The following is a 20,134-nucleotide window of genomic DNA, read 5'->3' as shown; positions in this document are numbered from 1 at the left end:
CATGTTGTGTCAAATTCACATCGAAAAAAGACAAAGTTGGTTTCTAGTATGAATATGAGGAACCTTTTTTCGTAAAATCTAGCCTACTAATCAGTTTCTATTCCAACACAGAATGAAAAGGACAATATACAGGATGGGTAGAAGAAATTGTGATACTCGACTCAATCCATGATCCGAAACAGCAAGATCTAATAATATATATACAAGATATAATAATATATAAAATAAAAATATAATTATAAAAATGATAATTAAAATATATAATATGAAAAAAAAAGTACACCAATCCTGAGGATCCATAGGATTAATTGTGGATCCAATATAACAATAGAGATGTTTAAGTTGTTTCACCTTATATTTAGTATTTAAGATCTTGTACATCTAGATAGGTTTGTATCTATCAAAAATTGATTAAACCTTTGTATTCGGCTCAATCTTTTTAGTAAAAGATTGGGCTGAGTTTAATTTCAACTACAATTAAGAGAACGAACAGTAAGTAATAACTGGATTACAAAGTATCAATTGCTTCGAATTCACATTTGATATCCTTCAATATTTCACAAGTAGCAGCTAGTTCAGGATTCCATTTACTAGCCTCACGGATAATTTCATTACCCTCAAGAGCAAGATCACGTCCCTCATTATGAGCTTGTACAGATGCTTCTAGAGCTACTCGATTAGCTACGGCACTAGGCGCATTTCCCCAAGGGTGTCCAAAAGTTCCTCTGCCAAACTGTAGTAAGGAGTCATCTCTAAGATCTTGGTCAGAGTGGGCGTATGCCAAACATGAATACCCGCTGAAGCGATATGGATAACACTTAGTAGAGAGACCCAATCTTGCATGAAATAAATACCACGGCTTTGATCTTTTTCAATAAAATTATCATGTAGTAAATCAACAAAGCCTAAAGTGATATCTCTTTCCTCTTCATGTTTACCTACTACAATACCAGCATGAATATGATCTCCACCAGAAGGACATAACGCTTTAGCTAGTACGCAAAAGTGCATACCATGATTTTTCTATCTATCAATAACTGCATGCATTGCATGGTGGATGTGAAGAAGTAGACCATTATCTCGACAATAATGGTCTAAAAAAGTATTTGAAAATATCAAATTTAGATATTTGTATCCTGTCAAAGTAAGGAACCATGGCATGTATGTTTGGAATATATTCCATTTTGAGAGAGTTGAAAAAGCACTATCTTGTTGAAAGGTTCTATACATCCTCTCTTTCTCAACGCATTTATTTCATTTTTTCAGATGGTAAATATTTCTCAGAACATGGAGTGTGAATCAAACCCATGTTTTAATTGAAATTGAGATACTGATGCAAGTTTTTCCCTTCTGAATCAGACAGATTCATATTTGAAAGAGGTTGACAATATTTCTTTAAAAATTGACTATTTGTCCCTATGTTAGAAGTGTTCCAGAAATGTCTATGATTGAGTAAATACCTCTACGAATGAATGGATCAGATTGAATTGGAAAATGGAAAGATTTGTACAAGTTATACTTTTCGTCATCGTTAGGTATGAATATGTAAGACACTTGTAACACGATTGGTGATATAGTATCTCTCTCCAAAAAAACATATTTTTTTTACCGCCGCACAAAGAAAATATTTTGTTATGAATGAACAAGATATTGAGAAATTGTCTATATGTAAAATCATAATTATTGATACGAGCCTTGATACGAACCTAGGACGACCTGCTCCTAAACCCTTATTATATTAGCCCGGATCTTAATTAAGTTCAAGTTCTAATGGAATGGACCTCAACCCCTAACCAACCTGTGGTTAGAAACCTTGGTATAATGTAGACGCCACAATAGGGGATGGAAAACCTATTGATAAGTCAAGCTAAAACAACCAATTCTCTAATGGTGTTTTAGGTGTTCTCAAAGAACAAATAGATAATTAATCTCACAAGTATTTTCTTAATCAAATCAAAGTTGTATTATTATTGAAAAATAAGCCTTTAAATAGGCTTTAAAGAAACAAAATAAACCCTAAAAAATAATTCAAAACCGAACTCCTATAGGAATTAGGAAACTTGACCGAATTCTAATATGTCCTAAACTAAGTTTCCTAAACTAATTTTGATTTATTAATTCCTTTATTCTGAATTAGGAATTAATTAATTTACAATGAGAATAATAAAATAATAACTTTCCTAAACTTATTTGTCCAGAAAATAAATAAATAAAAACTAAAAAGTAATGGTAGTTTCCTAAAACAAAAAGTAGAATAAAATTAGGAAACTATAATACTAGCTTTTTTGACTAATTTGACTTTGACCAATCTTTGACCTCTTTGAGCTTCAAATCAGCTTCTAGATTCTTTTTAGGATGCCAAATAAGCTGAATATGAAGTCCCACACGTTGCCCATGCTTGGAAACATAAGAAAATGCTAATACAGTAAAATACAGTAAAGCCAGCAAGCAATAGAGCAAATTCGGCCAAATTGTTGATGCTATCCGTACAAGCCCTTTTTTATTGCATTTGAGGCTGCTTTCACTTGATTCCATGAACTATTAGGCATATGTATTGAACCCATAAAGCATTGGAACCATTTCATGCTTCCCAACCTCCAAAAATGTACCAAAATCGTCACCTGGGTCCGTATCGGCTTCTATTGCTTGTATGAGTAAAACAGGCCTTGGTTCTTTAGATATGGCCAACCCCTCTTGACTATGACTTATTCCTTGCATGAAGACAGCAAGATTGTCCTTGAACTTCTTGGCTTAGGCCCTAGTGATCGGTCCCACCTTCATTTGTATTGGGTCAGCACCCCAGCGGGTTGTAGGTCGAACAGTCTTGGGTGGATTCGCATCATTCCCCTCCTCTTGAAAAGGATTTGTCCTCAAATCAAAGTCATCACCTGCAGCAAAAGGAGATAAATCAGCAACATTAAAGGTGGCACTAACACTATACTCACCTGGTAGATAAAGTTTGTAGGCATTGTCGTTTATCCTCTCCAATACTTGAAAAGGTCCATCACCCCTCGGCATGAGTTTTGATTTCATTTGTTCGGGAAATCTTTTGTTTCCTTAAATGCAGCCACACCCAATCTCCAGGTTCAAACACCATTGATTTTCAGCCTCGATTAGCCACCCTTGCATATTGCTCGGTCCTCCTCTCAATGTTTGCGCGGGTCTTTTCATGAATCTGCTTTACAAAATCAGCTTTTTGTTTTCCATCTAGATTAGCACGCTCACTTAAAGGCAAAGGTGTTAAATCTAATGGAGTCAAAAGATTAAAACCATAAACAATTTCAAATGGAGTAAATTTAGTTGCTGAATGTAAAGATCTATTATATGCAAATTCAACATGTGGCAAACATTCTTCCCAAGTCCTTAAATTTCTACTAATTAATGCTCTCAACAATGCAGATAAGGTTCTATTTACTACTTCGGTTTGTCCATCAGTTTGTGGATGACAAGTAGTGGAAAATAAAAGCTTAGTACCTAATTTAGCCCGCAATATTTTCCAAAAATAGCTTCAGAACTTAGCATCCCTATCCGACACAATAGTTATTAGCATTCCATGCAATCTCACAATTTCCTTGAAAAATAAATTAGCAATATTGGATGCATCATCAGTTTTGTTACATGCAATAAAATGTGCCATCTTAGAAAACCTATCTACTACAACAAATATTGAATCCTTACTTGTCCTTGACCTAGGCAACCCAAGAATAAAATCCATAGACAAATCTACCCAAGGATAGGTAGGAATCGGCAAAGGCTTATACAATCCATGCGGTTTCAATGTTGATTTTGTTTTTCGGCACTTCAAACATCTTTCACAAATTCTCTCAACATCTCTCCTCATGTTAGGCCACTAAAAATGTTCTTGCAGCAAGGATAAAGTTTTTAAAACACCAAAATAGCCCATTAAACCACCCCCATGTCCTTCATGAACCAATAATTCCCTAATACTACAATTAGGCACACAAAGTTTGTTTTCCTTAAACAAATATCCCTCAAATATGTAAAATTTATTAAATCCATGTTTCAAACAGGTTCTAAAAATTTCTCCAAAGTCACTATCATGCTCATAAAGTTCTTTCAATTGTTCAAATCCAAGTAATCTAGCATCTAAGGTAGAAAAGAGCACATACCTTCGGGATAATGCATCGGCAACCATATTTTCCTTACCTTTTTTTATAGCGGATCGCATATGGAAATGTTTCAATAAATTCAATCCATTTAGCATGCCTTCGGTTGAGCTTTCCTTTACCCTTGATATGCTTCAAAGACTCATGATCCGTATGAATCACATACTCCTTTGGCATGAGATAATGCTGCCACGTCTCCAAAGCCCTCACCAAAGCATACATCTCCTTGTCATAAGTCGGATAGTTTAGGGCAGCTCCACTTAATTTTTCACTAAAGTAGGCTATGGGTCTTCCTTCTTGCATTAAGACAGCTCCGATACCTACACCCAAAGCATCACACTCAATTTCAAAAGTCTTAGAAAAATTTGGCAAAACTAACAAAGGTGCATTACACAATTTTTCTTTCAACAAATTAAAAGCTTTTTCTTGTACTTCCCCCCATTTGAAACCAACATTCTTCTTGGCAACTTCATTCAATGGTGATGCTATGGTACTAAAATCCTTGACAAATCTTCTGTAAAAGCTTACCAAGCCATGAAAGCTCTTCAATTGGGTGATAGAAGTAGGAACCGGCCACTCTTGAATTGCTTTCACCTTAGCTTGGTCAACTTTGATTCCTGCAGCACTTACTACAAAACCTAGAAACACAAGCTCTTCTTTGCAAAATTCACATTTTTTAATGTTAGCAAACAATCTTTCCTTTCTAAGAACTTGCAAAACTTGCCTAAGTTGATCCACATGGTCATCCAAATTTCGGCTATATATTAGAATGTCATCAAAATAAACAACCACAAATTTTCCAATAAATGGACACATTACATGATTCATAAGCCTCATGAAGGTACTAGGTGCATTGGATAATCCAAAAGGCATAACTAACCATTCATACAGCCCATATTTAGTTTTGAATGCGGTTTTCCATTCATCACCTTCTTTCATCCTAATTTGATGATAACCACTCCTAAGATCAATTTTTGTAAACATGCAAGCACCATGCAACTCATCAAGCATATCATCTAATCTAGGAATGGGATGTCTATATTTGATTGTAATATTATTTATAGCCCTACAATCAACACACATTCTCCAAGAACCATCCTTTTTAGGTACCAACAAAACAGGAACAGCACATGGGCTTAAACTCTCACGAATGTATCCTTTATCAAGCAAATCACTTACCTGTTTTTGCAGCTCCTTTGTTTCTTCGAGATTGCTCCTATAAGCTGGTCTATTTGGTATGGCAGCCCCTGGAACAAAGTCCATTTGATGTTCTATCCCTCGAATAGGGGGTAGTCCACTTAGAATCTCATTTGGGAAGACATGTCCAAATTCCTTCAAAAGAGAAATCATTGAACTTGGCAATTCAAGTTCTTCAAATTTAGTTTGATCATTAAAATAATTTTCTTTGTAAAGCATGACCAGCAAAGGTTTCTTACACTCAATAACCTTATTAATATCCCCTAAACTCAAATAAAAATTGCTACTTAACCTTTCCTTTCTTTCTTTTTCTTTTTTTCCCTTGGATTGGCTCAAACCGTCGGATTTCTCTTCCTTCTCCAAGCTCTCGGGTTTGCCACTTTCTTTCCCTTCTCTTTTGGTTTTTCCTTGATCTTTCCACTCAATATGAGTCTTGGAAGCCTTACCTTGATCAGCAACCTCATTCTTACCTTCTTGAAAGGATGGTGAAGCCGTTGGTGCCATACTTGCGTTTTCCTTGAGCTTTTCGACTTCTCTCCTTTGTTGCATTTGTAATTGGTCTTTGTAAACCTCTTTGGAAGATAATGGTTCCAGCTTGACCTTCTTCCTTTAAACCTGAAAATAATACTATTTTCTCGACCAAAATGAGTAGCATCTTTATCAAATTGCCATGGTCTACCTAATAGTATATGTCCAGCAATCATGGGTACAATATCACATAAAACTACATCCTCATATCTACCTACATTAAATTTTACTTTGGCTTGTTTATTCACTTTTATTTCACCACTATCATTAAGCCATTGTAATCTATAAGGTTCTGGATGTTTAATAGTTATTAAGCCTAATTTATCAACTACAATGTTACTAATTACATTTGTACAACTTCCACTATCAATAATCATACTACAAATCTTACCTTGAATTTCACATCAGGTGTGGAAGATGTTCTCTCTTTGAATTTCATCCTCATCTTTGTATGCAGCAAGTACTCTCCTAGAAAGCAAGTTTAATTCAGCATTGGATGTTTGCAAGGTTTCGGGTTCATCCTCCAAGTCCTCCTCCTCTTGCTTGGCTTCATCCTCACTTTCTTCACTTTCCGATTCTAGCTCGTCATTGCCCTTTAACACCATGATTCTTCTATTCGGGCATTGGCTATCAATGTGTCCTCCTCCCTGGCACTTAAAACACACAACATCATGAGTTCTAGAAGGTTTAGGATCTAATTTTACCTCATTCTTTGGTGCTTGGACATATTTGGTTCTTGTCTCCTTCCTTGGCCAGTTTGAACTTTCTTCTTCGACTTTCGGCTTTGGCTTGCTTTCATAGATGGGATTGTTCCTCCAGCCACTTGAATTGGACCTTCTACTGTTGGAAACACCTCCAAACCATGATCTTACACCCCTCCTCTTGAATTGATGCTCTAATTTAATAGCCACATGCAACATCTCCTCCAATTCCACATATTGTTGCAATTCTAGTTGATTGGCTATTTCACGATTCAAACCACCAAGAAACCTTGCCATGGTTGCTTCTCTATCTTCATTCAAGTTCAATCTCATCATAAGCATCTCCATCTCCTTGTAATAATCCTCCACGGATCCATGTCCTTGAGATAAAGATTGAAGTCTTTGATGCAGCAACCTATGATAATCTGATGGCACGAACCGCTTCCTCATAGCTCCCTTCATTTGGCGCCATGTAGTGATCAAGTCATCACCAACTCTCCTTCGGATGTTTTGCTCATTGGTCCACCATTGGAGTGCATAATGGCCAAACTCCATTGCTGCCAATTTCACCTTCTTAGCCTCTGAATAATTATGGCGGTCAAATATCATCTCCATCTTTTCTTCCTACTCCAAATATGCTTCGGGGTCACTTTTTCCCATGAATGGTGGGATGTTGATCTTGATATTGCTAAGATTGTCATCTGTTTCTTCCCTCCTATATCTTCCATGGCCAGCTCTATCTTGGACAACAAAATTTTTGTTCATACCTTCCTCAAAGTCTCCACCGAATGGCTCCTCATTAAATTCCTCTCTCGGTCTCTCGCGACCTCCTCATCCTCGGCCTCGTCCTCTATGGAATTCTTGCCTATTTCTTGTGTTTGGAATTCCTTGGGAAACTTCCAACCTTCCCATCCTTTGATTCACATGCTCAACTTGAGCACTAACCCGCTGTATTGACTCCAAAACAGCTCTCATGTCCACTTGGTCTCCGCTCCCGGTAGCTCGAGCATCGCCATGGTATGCTATGAACTCCTCCTCATTGATCCTCAAGGGCGGATCTCCTCTTCTTATTATAGAATCTGCCATGTTAGTAAAATACTGCAAAAAATAAAATAAATCCTCACAATATTCACTCCCTCACGTGTTTCACTTAAACAAGGTCTTGACACTCGTGTTTGCACACTAGTTTCGGCTTTTACCCTCTTTTAAGCTCACACACTCTTGCCTTTTTCCACTCAATGAATTATCTCAAAGTTCTAATTAAAACACCCACAAAACAGTAATTAGATCACTAGTATGTTTTAATTAAACTTATCAACAAAACAGTAAGCAAAAATAAACAAATACCGAATGGAATGAAAATACCTATTTTCAGTTTTTCTATACAAAATAAAGTAAATTAATGAGAAAATTTTGGAATTTTGAAGAACTGGACCAGATGGTAATAGATTATGAGTTCAAGAACAAAATTCTAGAAAAAGAAATTCAAATACGAACAATAATCAAAGAGAACAAAATTATAGAAAAGTGTTGGTTGTTGTTCTTGTAATTCAGGTTTTGTATCAATTTCTTTAACTAATTTTAATCCAAATAATTTAAACACCCAAAATCCAAATATCCAGCTGCAGAAATAATTTCCCAGCAATTCAAATATTGAATAAATAATCAAAAACCAGCAGCTCCAACAAATTTCCAGCAAACAAATCAAACTCCAACAAACCAAAATATTTTTCTGTCTTTTTTTTTTTTCGGCTTTACCTCCTTTTTTTTTTTTCACTCACAGAACATAAACAACTGCAGTAGCAAGAATAATTACTAAAATTGCAATTCCAACTCCAAAACAAACACCAAACCCGTGACCTCCAAATAAACACAAATGTGCAGTTTTTTTTTTTTTTAATGTTGCCGTAAACTCTTTTTTTTTTTTTTTTTTTAATATATGAATGCAAATTTCTAAGACTAAAACAGCAAAGGAAAATCAACAAAAACCAAAATTATCAAGAACAATGATAAAAGACAACCAACAAATTAGGAAACAAAGATATGGTAAAACAAGGAAACCTAATTCAACTAGGAATGAGTTTTTGTTTTTTTTTGTTTTTTTTTTTTAAAGAGATGCTGAACGTGTATGGGATAGATGCAACCCTAAACTAATGCTAAAATTGTAGAATAACACAAAAACAAATAAAGCAAATAAAGATAGATCAAACCTGAACAAAATTTAGCTTTAATACCAAATGATACGAACCTAGGACGACCTGCTCCTAAACCCATATTATATTAGCCCGGATCTTAATTACGTTCAAGTTCTAATGGAATGGACCTCAATCCCTAACCAACCTGTGGTTAGAAACCTTGGTATAAGGTAGATGCCACAATAGGGGATGGAAAACCTATTGATAAGTCAAGCTAAAACAACCAATTCTCTAATGGTGTTTTAGGTGTTCTCAAAGAACAAAGAGATAATTAATCTCACAAGTATTTTCTTAATCAAATCAAAGTTGTATTATTATTGAAAAATAAGCCTTTAAATAGGCTTGAAAGAAACAAAATAAACCCTAAAAAATAATTCAAAACCGGACTCCTATAGGAATTAGGAAACTTGACCGAATTCTAATATGTCCTAAACTAAGTTTCCTAAACTAAATTTGATTTATTAATTCCTTTATTCTGAATTAGGAATTAATTAATTTACAATGAAAATAATAAAATAATAACTTTCCTAAACTTATTTGTCCAGAAAATAAATAAATAAAAACTAAAAAGTAATGGTAGTTTCCTAAAACAAAAAGTAGAATAAAATTAGGAAACTATAATACTAGCTTTTTTGACTAATTTGACTTTGACCAATCTTTGACCTCTTTAAGCTTCAAATCAGCTTCTAGATTCTTTTTAGGATGCCAAATAAGCTGAATATGACGTCCCACACGTTGCCCATGCTTGGAAACATAAGAAAACGCTAATACAGTAAAATACAGTAAAGCCAGCAAGCAATACAGCAAATTCGGCCAAATTGTTGATGCTATCCGTACAAGCCCTTTTTGATTGCATTTGAGGCTGCTTTCACTTGATTCCTTGACCTTTTAGGCATATGTATTGAACCCATAAAGCATTGGAACCATTTCATGCTTCCCAGCCTCCAAAAATGTACCAAAATCGTCACCTGGGTCCGTATCGGCTTCTATTGCTTGTATGAGTAAAACAGGCCTTGGTTCTTTAGATATGGCCAACCCCTCTTGTCTATGACTTATTCCTTGTATGAAGACAGCAAGATTGTCCTTGAACCTCTTGGCTTGGGCCCTAGTGATCGGTCCCACCTTCATTTGCATTGGGTCAGCACCCCAGCGGGTTGTCGGTCGAACAATCTCGGGTGGATTCGCATCAAGCCTTTTCCACATAAAAAACAATAATCCTTTGTTACAATAGAAGCCGAAGTGATATGGATTATTCAATAATCGAAGTTGATTTGCTTTATAAAAAGGAGATGTTAATGAATTTCTATGAAATGGTTTCACGGGAGTCAGACAATTGTCTTGATCTTGGGATATCATTGAGAAATAGGAATCCGTGTTATCAAAAGATTTCCTATGATTATTTCTAGTATGGAATGAGTCAATCATCCACTTTGGTATCTTACTGAACAAAAATGGTGATATATTTCCTCCATTGATCAAGAATTTTGCTTTTTGGGAAGTATCATGATCATCCAATAAGAAGGGTTTCCATTTTTTCAAATGAACAATTTGAAGACCAATTGATTCTAACCACTAATTGTAGAGTTGATTGTTTGGACCTTTCAATTCATAGATGTGGATTTCGGACCTATGAATGGGATACTCCTGAAACTCACAAATAAGAAAGGAAGTGAGTTAGACAAAAAAAGAAGTAATTGGGACAAAAAGAAAGGAAGTGACTTAGATAAATCTTTTTTGTCGATAACCTTAGACCAATCAATCGAATATTGATTAATACGTAATATATCAAACACTACTTGAAAATGAAAATGGCTCTTCTGCTAAAAAATGAAATGTTCCAAATGTTCCAGTAAATTCTTGCTTCCATTGGACCATTTGTATCAATATGCGTAAAGATCCCGATTCATGGATCTCTTGGTTCAAGAAACAAAAATAAGAGGATTGTACCATTTCTTCTAAGTCTTTTTCAAATTTGATAAATGTTGGTTGATCGTATATTTCATTATAGTTCTATGATTTAGGGTATCATTTCCTATTTGATCCCTTTGAATTCCATATTTGAAGTTACGATCAGATCTATTCATTATAAAGATCAATCTATGTTGATTGATTCCTTCATTATGTTGTTGCTAGCAAATGCCACTATTTTTGGTTTTGTATCTTCCAAATCATTCCTGCAGGAGGCCTGGAGTCATTTTTTTTTCTGATCCTTTGATAAAAAGATTCATTTTCTTGATAAAAAAAGTAGTTAGAACCAATAAAAATTTCCTTTTCGATTCATCCCTGGAGTCAATACCTCATCCAAGAATTGTTTTTGATCCAATCTATAGGAATCAATAGGAAAGGCAAATCCTTTATGATGCACCAGATCTGGCTCGGTCAAAATCATGGTGTAACGTGTATCCCCCCTTGTTTCAGTCATGGAATAGATGAAATAAATCAAAAAATGGATTGTTGTTCAAGAATGAAATCTTATTGGAACTATCCAGTTCATCCTTCGGAACCATATCACATCCCGGATATGATGAATAGGATGAATTGAGACGGTATTTTGTAAATACATAATTATCTTGAATATATTAACTATTTCTTTATTTTTTGATCGCTTGGAAAGGACTAAAGAAACATCTTGTTCTTTCTTCAACAATTTCTGATCTATAGTGGACCTCTCAGTAGGATTCGAACCTAGATGAAGTTCTGACCATCTATCAGAGAAAAAAGAACTAATGGATCTTGTAGGATTCCCAAGAAATTCTTTGATTTTTTCTGGAAGCAGATGATTATTCATCTACTTCTCATGTTCTGTGAATATCTGAGACATTGAGGAATATCCAGAAAGGCATTTAGGGAATCGATCTGATTCTATATCTGTTCATTCCGTTTGAAAAAAGGAAGGATCCCGAAGAATCGATCTTTCTTTTAGTTGTTGAATCTCTCTTTGATTGATCAATGTGTGATATTCTTAATCCTCATTATTAATGGAATCAAAATGATCTCTAGATCAATCAGAAGATCCTTTCAATTGGCTAGAATCCATTACTTGAACAAAACTAGATCTTGTGGAATCATATTTAAAATTTGACGATACATTCCATACCTTGCTAAAAAACCAATCCTTGCTTACCAACCACTCATTGTCTAACCAAATCCAATTCTCCTCGATATGTTCCTTAAAAATTTGATTCATGTTGATTCTTCCCCCAACTAAATAAAAGATTTTGGCAGAATTGGCACATATGAAATTGAGCACAATTTTGCAAAGAAATAGCCCACTTATTTCTCAAGAAAAGATGGGAAAAGAAGCTCAATATCATTTGATTGAATAGTTATCCCAACTCCTTGTTGTTTAAGAAACCCTCCACTTCAATTGGTATTTTTTCACGAAAAGAAAAAATCAAATAACAAATCCAGTCTTTCACTAAGAGTTTGAATAGCTGTCCCGAATTCAAGTTGATTATGTTTCGCCTCTTCCTCGGAGAAAGACGATCAAACAATTCCCAATCATGGTCCTTGCGAATCGGGTCATCCATAGAATATATAAAAAGAAACTCCAGATATTTGATATCTTTCTCTTTGAATGAGATCTCAATTCCAGCGACGGTTTCATTAGATATCTTACAACTAGAATTCCTCTTTTTTCCGATCCAATTCCTCCACCACCGCCCGTAAAGGGAGAAGGATGGGTTATTCACATTTCATTTGATGGTCAGAGGCTAATTGAAAGCTAAGCAGTATTAATTCTAAGGATTCTTGAAGGAAAAATATAGATGTCTCCTACGTTATTCGTAATATGTGGAAGTATCGATGTAATTACATAGAATCATTCGGTCTGAATGCCACATGAAGAACATAAGCCAGATGAAGGAATGGGAAGACCTAGGATGTAGAAGATCATAACATGAATGATTTGGCAGATTTTGATTCCTATATATCCACTCATGTGGTACCTCATTATATGATATATATATATATATATATAAGAATTATACGATATATACAAGATCCATTTGTATAGATATCATCATCTACATCCAGAAAGCCGTATACTTTGGAAGAAGCTTGTACAATTTGCGAAGGGGTTTTGATTGATCAAAAAGAAGAATTTACTTCAATTGATATGCCCTTAGGCACGGCCATATATAACATAGAAATCACACTTGCAAAGGGTGGACAATTAACTAGAGCAGTAGGTGCTATAGCAAAACTGATTGCAAAAGAGGGCAAATCAGCCACATTAAAATTACCTTTTGGGGAGGTTCGTTTGATACCCAAAAACTGCTTCGCAATAGTCGAACAAGTGGGGAATGTTGGGGTGAACCAGAAAATAGTTAATATCTATAGTATATTTAGTTAATATATATAGTATATATAGTTAACTATTTTAATATTTTTAATATTTTTAATTTTTAATTTAATTATATATATATGGGCAAACGATGGCAATTGAACCGGTGCATGGTGGATTCACAATCCACTACCTTGATCCACTTGGCTACATCGGCCCCTATTACAAATTACAAACTTTTCTTCTTCCCTTTGGATTGGAAAATAGAGAAATGGAGTCAGTCAAAAACCCAAAAGGAGATTCATGGCCAAAGGTAAAGATGTACGAGTAACGGTTATTTTGGAATGTACCGCTTGTGCTCAAAACCGTGTTAATAAAAAATCAATGGCCATTTCTAGATATATTACTCAAAAGAATTGACATAATACGCCAGGCCGATTGGAATTGAGAAAATTCTGTACTTTTGTTACAAACATACAATTCATAGTGAAATAAAGAAATATTGCCTTCCACTCAAGGAAGGTGAAAAATGACATATTATATATAACATAACCATTTATATAACCATGTTAAATATAAACAAATCCTATTTATTAATTAATTCTAAATCATTTGGATCATTTTTGTTTTGATATGATCGAAATAGGAGTAGGATTTTCGAGATAAGGAATAAACAAACCATGGATAAATCCAAGCGATTCTTTCTTAAATCTAAGTGATCTTTTCGTAGGCGTTTGCCCCCGATCCAATCGGGGGATCGAATTGATTATCGAAACATGGGTTTAATTAGTCGATTTATTAGTGAACAAGGAAAAATATTATCTAGACGGGTGAATAAATTGACTTTAAAACAACAATGATTAATTGCCATCGCTATAAAACAAGCTCATATTTTATCTTCATTACCTTTTCTTAATAATGATATACGATTTGAAATAAGCGAGTCAACCACTAGAACTACTGGTTTGAGAACTAAAAATAAATAACTCTTTAATTGAATCAAAATAAAATTCCAATCTGAACTCAAATTCGAATTTATGTTTTGTTCGAAAACTTTGAGAATCCAAGTTTGATTATTGTGTCGTAAGAAAAAAAAAATAATTAGGAAAGAAGAACAAATCTTTTTCATTGAACGTGTTTGTTCATTTTGACAACTTTTTCATAGGATGATATTTTATCATACTAATTTCTACTCTACCTTCCTGGAGTTCATTCTCCAGCGAACTCCATTTAAAAAATTTCAATGGATTCCTTCCAATCTCCTTATTTTATGATCTCATTAGAAATCATATAAAAACAATTCCTACTTAATATAGCTATTTGTGCAAGTATTTTACGATTAAGAAGCAACTACCTCTTGTATAGATTGTGTATTAGTCTACTATAACTATAGTATGCATTATTGTCTTGACTTACTGCGTTTATCCGAGTGATCCACAAATGCCAAAAATCTCTCTTTTGCCCATCTCTATCTCGATGAGCTGAAACCAAAGCTCTTATTTACTGTTGTGTAATAGTCCAAGTAAGTCTTGAATGAGCCCCTCGAAAGCTGGAGGCAAATAAATGAATTTTTGTTCTATGTCTTCGAGCTATATATCCCCGTTTAATTTTGGTCATTAAATATGTAACACCCCGTCCCAAATCGCACCGGAATCCGTGCACATTGATCGAGGTTGACCGTTGACCGAGCGGGTCAAAAGTTGACTTTTTGTTCTAGTTGGAATTTCAGGTTGACCAGGGTACCATGGCGAAGTGCGCGATGCCCCGAGTTCGTAGACTAGTAGCACGTCGAAAACGGAGTTACGGTTTGAAAGTTAGGAGCAAACAAGTTGCGGTCTAAACTGTCCAAGGGGTGACGGAGTTGACTTTTTATTTATGGGGAAATGAGCTTTGACTCATGCATGGTTGTGAAGTGCTCGTCGATACAAGTTCACAGACTAGCAGCACGCTCAAAACGGACATCCGGTTAAAAAGTTATGGACGTGTGAAGTATTCCGGATACTGTAATATTTTAATGGTTTTGAGTCGATGAACAGTGAAATGCCACATGTTAGCTTCTGATTGGTCCACGTGGCATGAACAGTGTCACACAGTGGCTTTTATTGGATAAAATTCTCGGGAAAGAGAGAGAAAGAGAGGGAGGAGAGAGAAAGAGAGAGAGAGAGTCCGGCCGGTGCCGGAATTTTTCAAATTTTCCTGCCGAATTACTGTACACACACCGGCCAACAAGGTTCCCCTCCCCATTTCCGGCAAAACCTCAAATTTTCACGGCGATCGGCCGCCGGACGCTCCCGGATCGGACGTTCGAAGATCGGCGGCGAGTTTTTTCCTCCACTACCGGCCACCGCCGATCGACCCACTTCCGACCATTTTCCGGCCACACGCGCCAGCTAGCCTTCATCCTCTCCTCAAGTGCGGCTGACCCACCAAGTTTCACGGCCATCGGACCACCGACGCGCCGGGATCGGAGCATTGTCTGGCGAGGGGCCGAAAATCTTCAAACCGTGATTTCTCCGCTGTCCGGCCTCCATTTGCCTCACCGCCGGTCCTGTTGGATTGCTCTCCCCACGATCTACAAATCTACAAAAAAATCACAGCCAACGGCCACCGCACGCGCCGCCGCCGGCGACGGTTGCCGGTGATCGCGGTGGCTCGCCGGAAGTTACCGTTCCTGCGAGTACCCAGTTTTCTGGCTGGCTCCAGTCCACTGTGTTCGACCTCCTGAATGTGAATCCGGCATCCGTTTCTGCCAATTCGCGATGGTTTGGGAGAATTGTGGAGCCAAAACCCGAAAAGCTTTCCGGCGAGATTCCGACCCCTTCGGGTCCGATCACCGGAAAGTAAGACCGAATCCGTGATCCTCATAACGCGAGCTTCGATTCGATATATAACTCGTAACTCTTAGATATCGTTTGGTGTTCGCTCTCCGGGTATCCATTTGGGAATTACCCGAATAAAATATTAATATTTTTGGTTGGTACAATGTGGTTGTGTTGGTGCGCGTACGAGTGGTGGAGTTGATCCCGAGGAGGATCTTAGTTGATTTACGCACTCAAGGTGAGTGACCCACCTTCAAAAATTATTTTGGGCAATTAATTATGTTTATTTTGTATTTAAATTATGCTCATGTGGTGTGATTTAATTATGGTTTTATTTTGGTTTAATTTATTTATTATGCATGAGCAAAGTGTATTTTGGTAGTATTTGCACGTGGTTACAAATATGATTTTTCGGGCATAATTGGGTTAAATATTTTACGAAAATATTTATTTAAATTTTATAAATTATGCCTGCGGTATTTTTTATGGTTGCATCTCGTACTTCGAGAAAATTGTGGTTTGTTGGTTATCAATGTTTCATACCGGTTTATTAAATAAAAATATGTGGGATGGTAAGTGTGAGAATTTAATGTATTTCCCACGGTAATTTTGAAAAACGGTACGGTTGGTTAATAATGTTTATTTTTAGACGCACTCATATAGTAGTGGTTTTCTGGTGTATGGACACGTGGTAGTGCGCAGGTATTATGTGGTTTAGCGCGCGGTTATTACTTCACCCGTGAGTTGCCATTGGACCGTGGGCAGGCAAGTTTGTTGTTGTGCACAGCCGCCCCCCTCCTTGGCCGGGTTGATGGTTTCAGTAGCGGTACTGTCGGGACGCCGAAGTGCCGTTTGTAGGTTTCTCTCTTTAACCCCCCGCCAGTCGATGCTCGGGACGCTGGGTATCGGAGGGCATCACCGGTATATGGTGTGGTGCGTCGGTGTAAATTGCAAATAACGTTTTAAACCCCAAAGGTGTTCAAAAATTATTTACTATAATTTATTACATTTTAATTATATATTGGGGTATGTTTTTATTTATTTATTGTTTATCAAATAGTTTAATCCCTCGGTTTTTGGGACGTACGTACATCGGGTTTTGTGAAAAGGTTTTAAAAAGGGAACATTTCAAACGGAGTGATTGGTGAGAGTTTTGAGGGAAATTATTATTTCAACAGTTATTATTATTCATTTATTAATTTTTGGTATTTATTTACTATTACTAAAGGTGTTCAGTAGTTAGGGTCACTCACTGAGATGATTAGCATCTCACACTCTTAAATTCCATTCCCTTAGGTGCAAGTGGTGGTAGACGTTCTCCCGGAGCGAACCAAGTTTTTCGCTGCTGTTGTGTTTCGTGAAGTACCTTTGTACTCTTTCATTTCAGTGTATTATTTCTTTCAGCCTTGTTGTACTTCTGTTGATTAGCACTTCTTAAAGCTCTGTATACTATTGGGATACTTATGTTTTATTTATGCATTGGACTGTTGTTGTTTTTGAGAAGTGCTGAAATTTGTGGAACAATTTGTAGTTGCGGGAGGAATAAGGGGATGAGTATAGAAGTGTGTTTTCAGTGCAGGTAATTTGTGGTAAGTCCATCCCTTAGGGGAGGCTCTGCCGGATTTTCTGTTGGAGGGTCCGGTAGGGTTTCCCTGGGATCAGGGCTTGTCTAGGGTTCCGGGGAAGGAATTCTGGACGGATCCTGACAAAATAAATGAAACTTTGAGGAGTAACTAATTGGTTTCTTTTCTTTCAGTTATTTTCTTCCCCTTTCCTAGTCTATTAATAACAAAATGGATTCTTCCAATGGCTTTTGCTACTATAACCTTCCCAACCACGATTTGTTTTATAGGCTTTTGCCTCGAAATAATAAATTTTTTTGATACCTAGTGAAAAAAAAAAAAAAACATAGTAAATCAAAGAGTAGTAAATATAAATGGGTCTAGTGGGTTCCATCATTTCTATGGTTTCTTCGTAAACGGTGAGGTCCTCTCTGCACATCGAAGTCCTTTGTTTCATTTAATGAATGTTATTATTAACTTGTACTTTTCATACTCTTTGGCTCTACCCATAATTATTTAGTAATAGGTCTTTCACAACAAAACCCATCGATACAGTAATGGTATTTAATTATGAAGATTAGCTGAGTAGCTGACCCTGTTAGTTCGTTCTAGCAAGAGTCAAGAATAAGGGCATAGCCTTTTCACATTTTAAATCAGATTTCCCTACTTAATGGATACCATTTTCTACCAATGGGGAATTCTTTCTCGTCGTAAATTAAAAATTGAAATGATTGGGTTTGGTACAAATGAAAACAATAATTTTTTTAGCACAATAGAAAGATGTCATGATCGCTAATACTGGATCAATTGTTTTCTTTCTTTTGGCCTAGCACATTATCTGAACGAGTCACACATACACCCTGGTACATGTTCCTCGTCGCTAAGGACATCCCCGAAGAGCAGGATAATTCGTGACATTTTTTATTGACTGTCTTGTGTTTCTGATAAGTTGTTTAATAGTTGGCATGTGTAATCATAGACATAATGAGCTGGTTAGATCGATCCTAACTGGATGATTATGAATCATTTATATATTAATGGATTAATTTATACAGATTAATAGATTAATTATTAATTAATAGAATATTAAACCCAGTAAGACGATAAAATCGCAAATCGCGGATTTGCGTGAAACCCCTGTTCTGTTTGTTTTAGTTTTTTTTTTTTTTTTAACCGCTACACGATCAACAATTCCATGAGCTTGGGCTTCTGTTGCTAGCATAAAAATATCTCTTTCCACGTCTTCAGAAATAACCCATAAAGGTTTGCCTATTCTATGTACATAAACCCTTGTGATGGTTTCGTGCAGCTTCAGTAGTTCTTCCGCTACCACTTCAAATTCTCCCATTTGTGCCTCATAAAAAACACTAGCAGGTAGATGCATCATTACCCTGATAATATAACATAATAGATAGTTCCTCTATCTTGCATGATGAAAGTCGAAGAGATAAAGAATAATAAAATAAATAGTACGAAAAAACTGATAGAATTAAACAACCATATAGGCATCTTTTACGCATTGCATACGGCTCTACAATGGAATTCACTTTTACCTTTTTTTACCTTACATCAAGGAAATAGAAACAAAAAGAAAAGAAAAATAAAATATACATATATATAGAGTTTGTCAGACTCACATGGGTAAATGATCCACTAAGCACCCTTCCTCTTGGAGTAGTTAAAAAATACTATGATGCCTTTGTTGCTTTATTATTTTGTCTGTTATTTAGCAATTCCAAAGTTTCTTTTTTTTTTTCAAAACAAATAAATAAGATTTTTTTTACCTATTTATTTATTTTTTAATTTTTGTATTCTTTCATAACATAAATATTGTTATCTTCGGTGTGAAAACAAAAAAGTTTGTGACGCTGAAATAGGTCTCCCGATAGATTAGATAAAATTGGAAATACCCTTTCTTTATCTCATACTACTCTTCGATACATAATGTAAGTATTTTGAAAAAAAAATCTTTTATATCGAATTTGAAGTGCCATGCTATTATTACTTAATATTCATATTTCCTATAGTGCCGAGGCATAGTCTTCGTTTTTTCTCTGAAATCCAATAAAAAACTCATTGGCACCAAGTGTGAGGGAATGCTAGATGTTTGGTAATTTCTCCTCCGACCAGAATAAAAGATGCCATTGAAGCGGCGAATCCCATGCATACTGTCTGTATATCTGGTCGCACAAATTGCGTAGTATCATAAATAGCTACTCCAGGTATTAGCCACCCACTAGGAGAGTTTATAAACAAATAAAGATCTTTGGTATCGTCCTCTATACTGAGATATACCATAAGAACAACAAGTTGATTTGAGATCTCGTTATCAACCGGTTGGCCTAAAAAAAGTAATCTTTCAATAAAGTCGATTGATTGGGATAATATTGTATCCCTTAGGAACCATACATGCGCCTTTTAATGCATACGGCTCAACACAAATTGCGAAACAAAAAGAATCAATGTGTACATTCTAGCTTTCTTTCTTTTTTTATATTCATAGCAGGCTCTTTTTAACTCGTAACAAAGGGGGGCTTTTTCTTTCATGTTTCAAGAAAGATGAGTTTTGGCCTGTTTTAATTTATATATAAATTAAAAACCTATAAATAAAAAAAATTCACTTAACTTGTCGGACTAACTTCTCATTGATGTATTGTTCCATTGTTACTAAAAGAATAGAACAAATATTAATCCTTTCCCCAAGATAATCCACTCAAAAG

At 35.8% G+C, this 20,134-nt stretch overlaps 1 pseudogene; it reads right to left on the bottom strand.

The window, feature by feature from the left end:
* Positions 1-508: 508 nt before the first annotated feature.
* Positions 509-1,161, bottom strand: LOC132799951 (ribulose bisphosphate carboxylase large chain-like; annotated as a pseudogene).
* Between the last annotated feature and the right edge of the window lie 18,973 nt (positions 1,162-20,134).

The sequence above is a fragment of the Ziziphus jujuba genome, chromosome 11 (genome assembly GCF_031755915.1).
Source record: "Ziziphus jujuba cultivar Dongzao chromosome 11, ASM3175591v1".
NCBI lineage: Eukaryota > Viridiplantae > Streptophyta > Magnoliopsida > Rosales > Rhamnaceae > Ziziphus > Ziziphus jujuba.
This window is presented reverse-complemented; position numbering and strand designations above follow the sequence as displayed.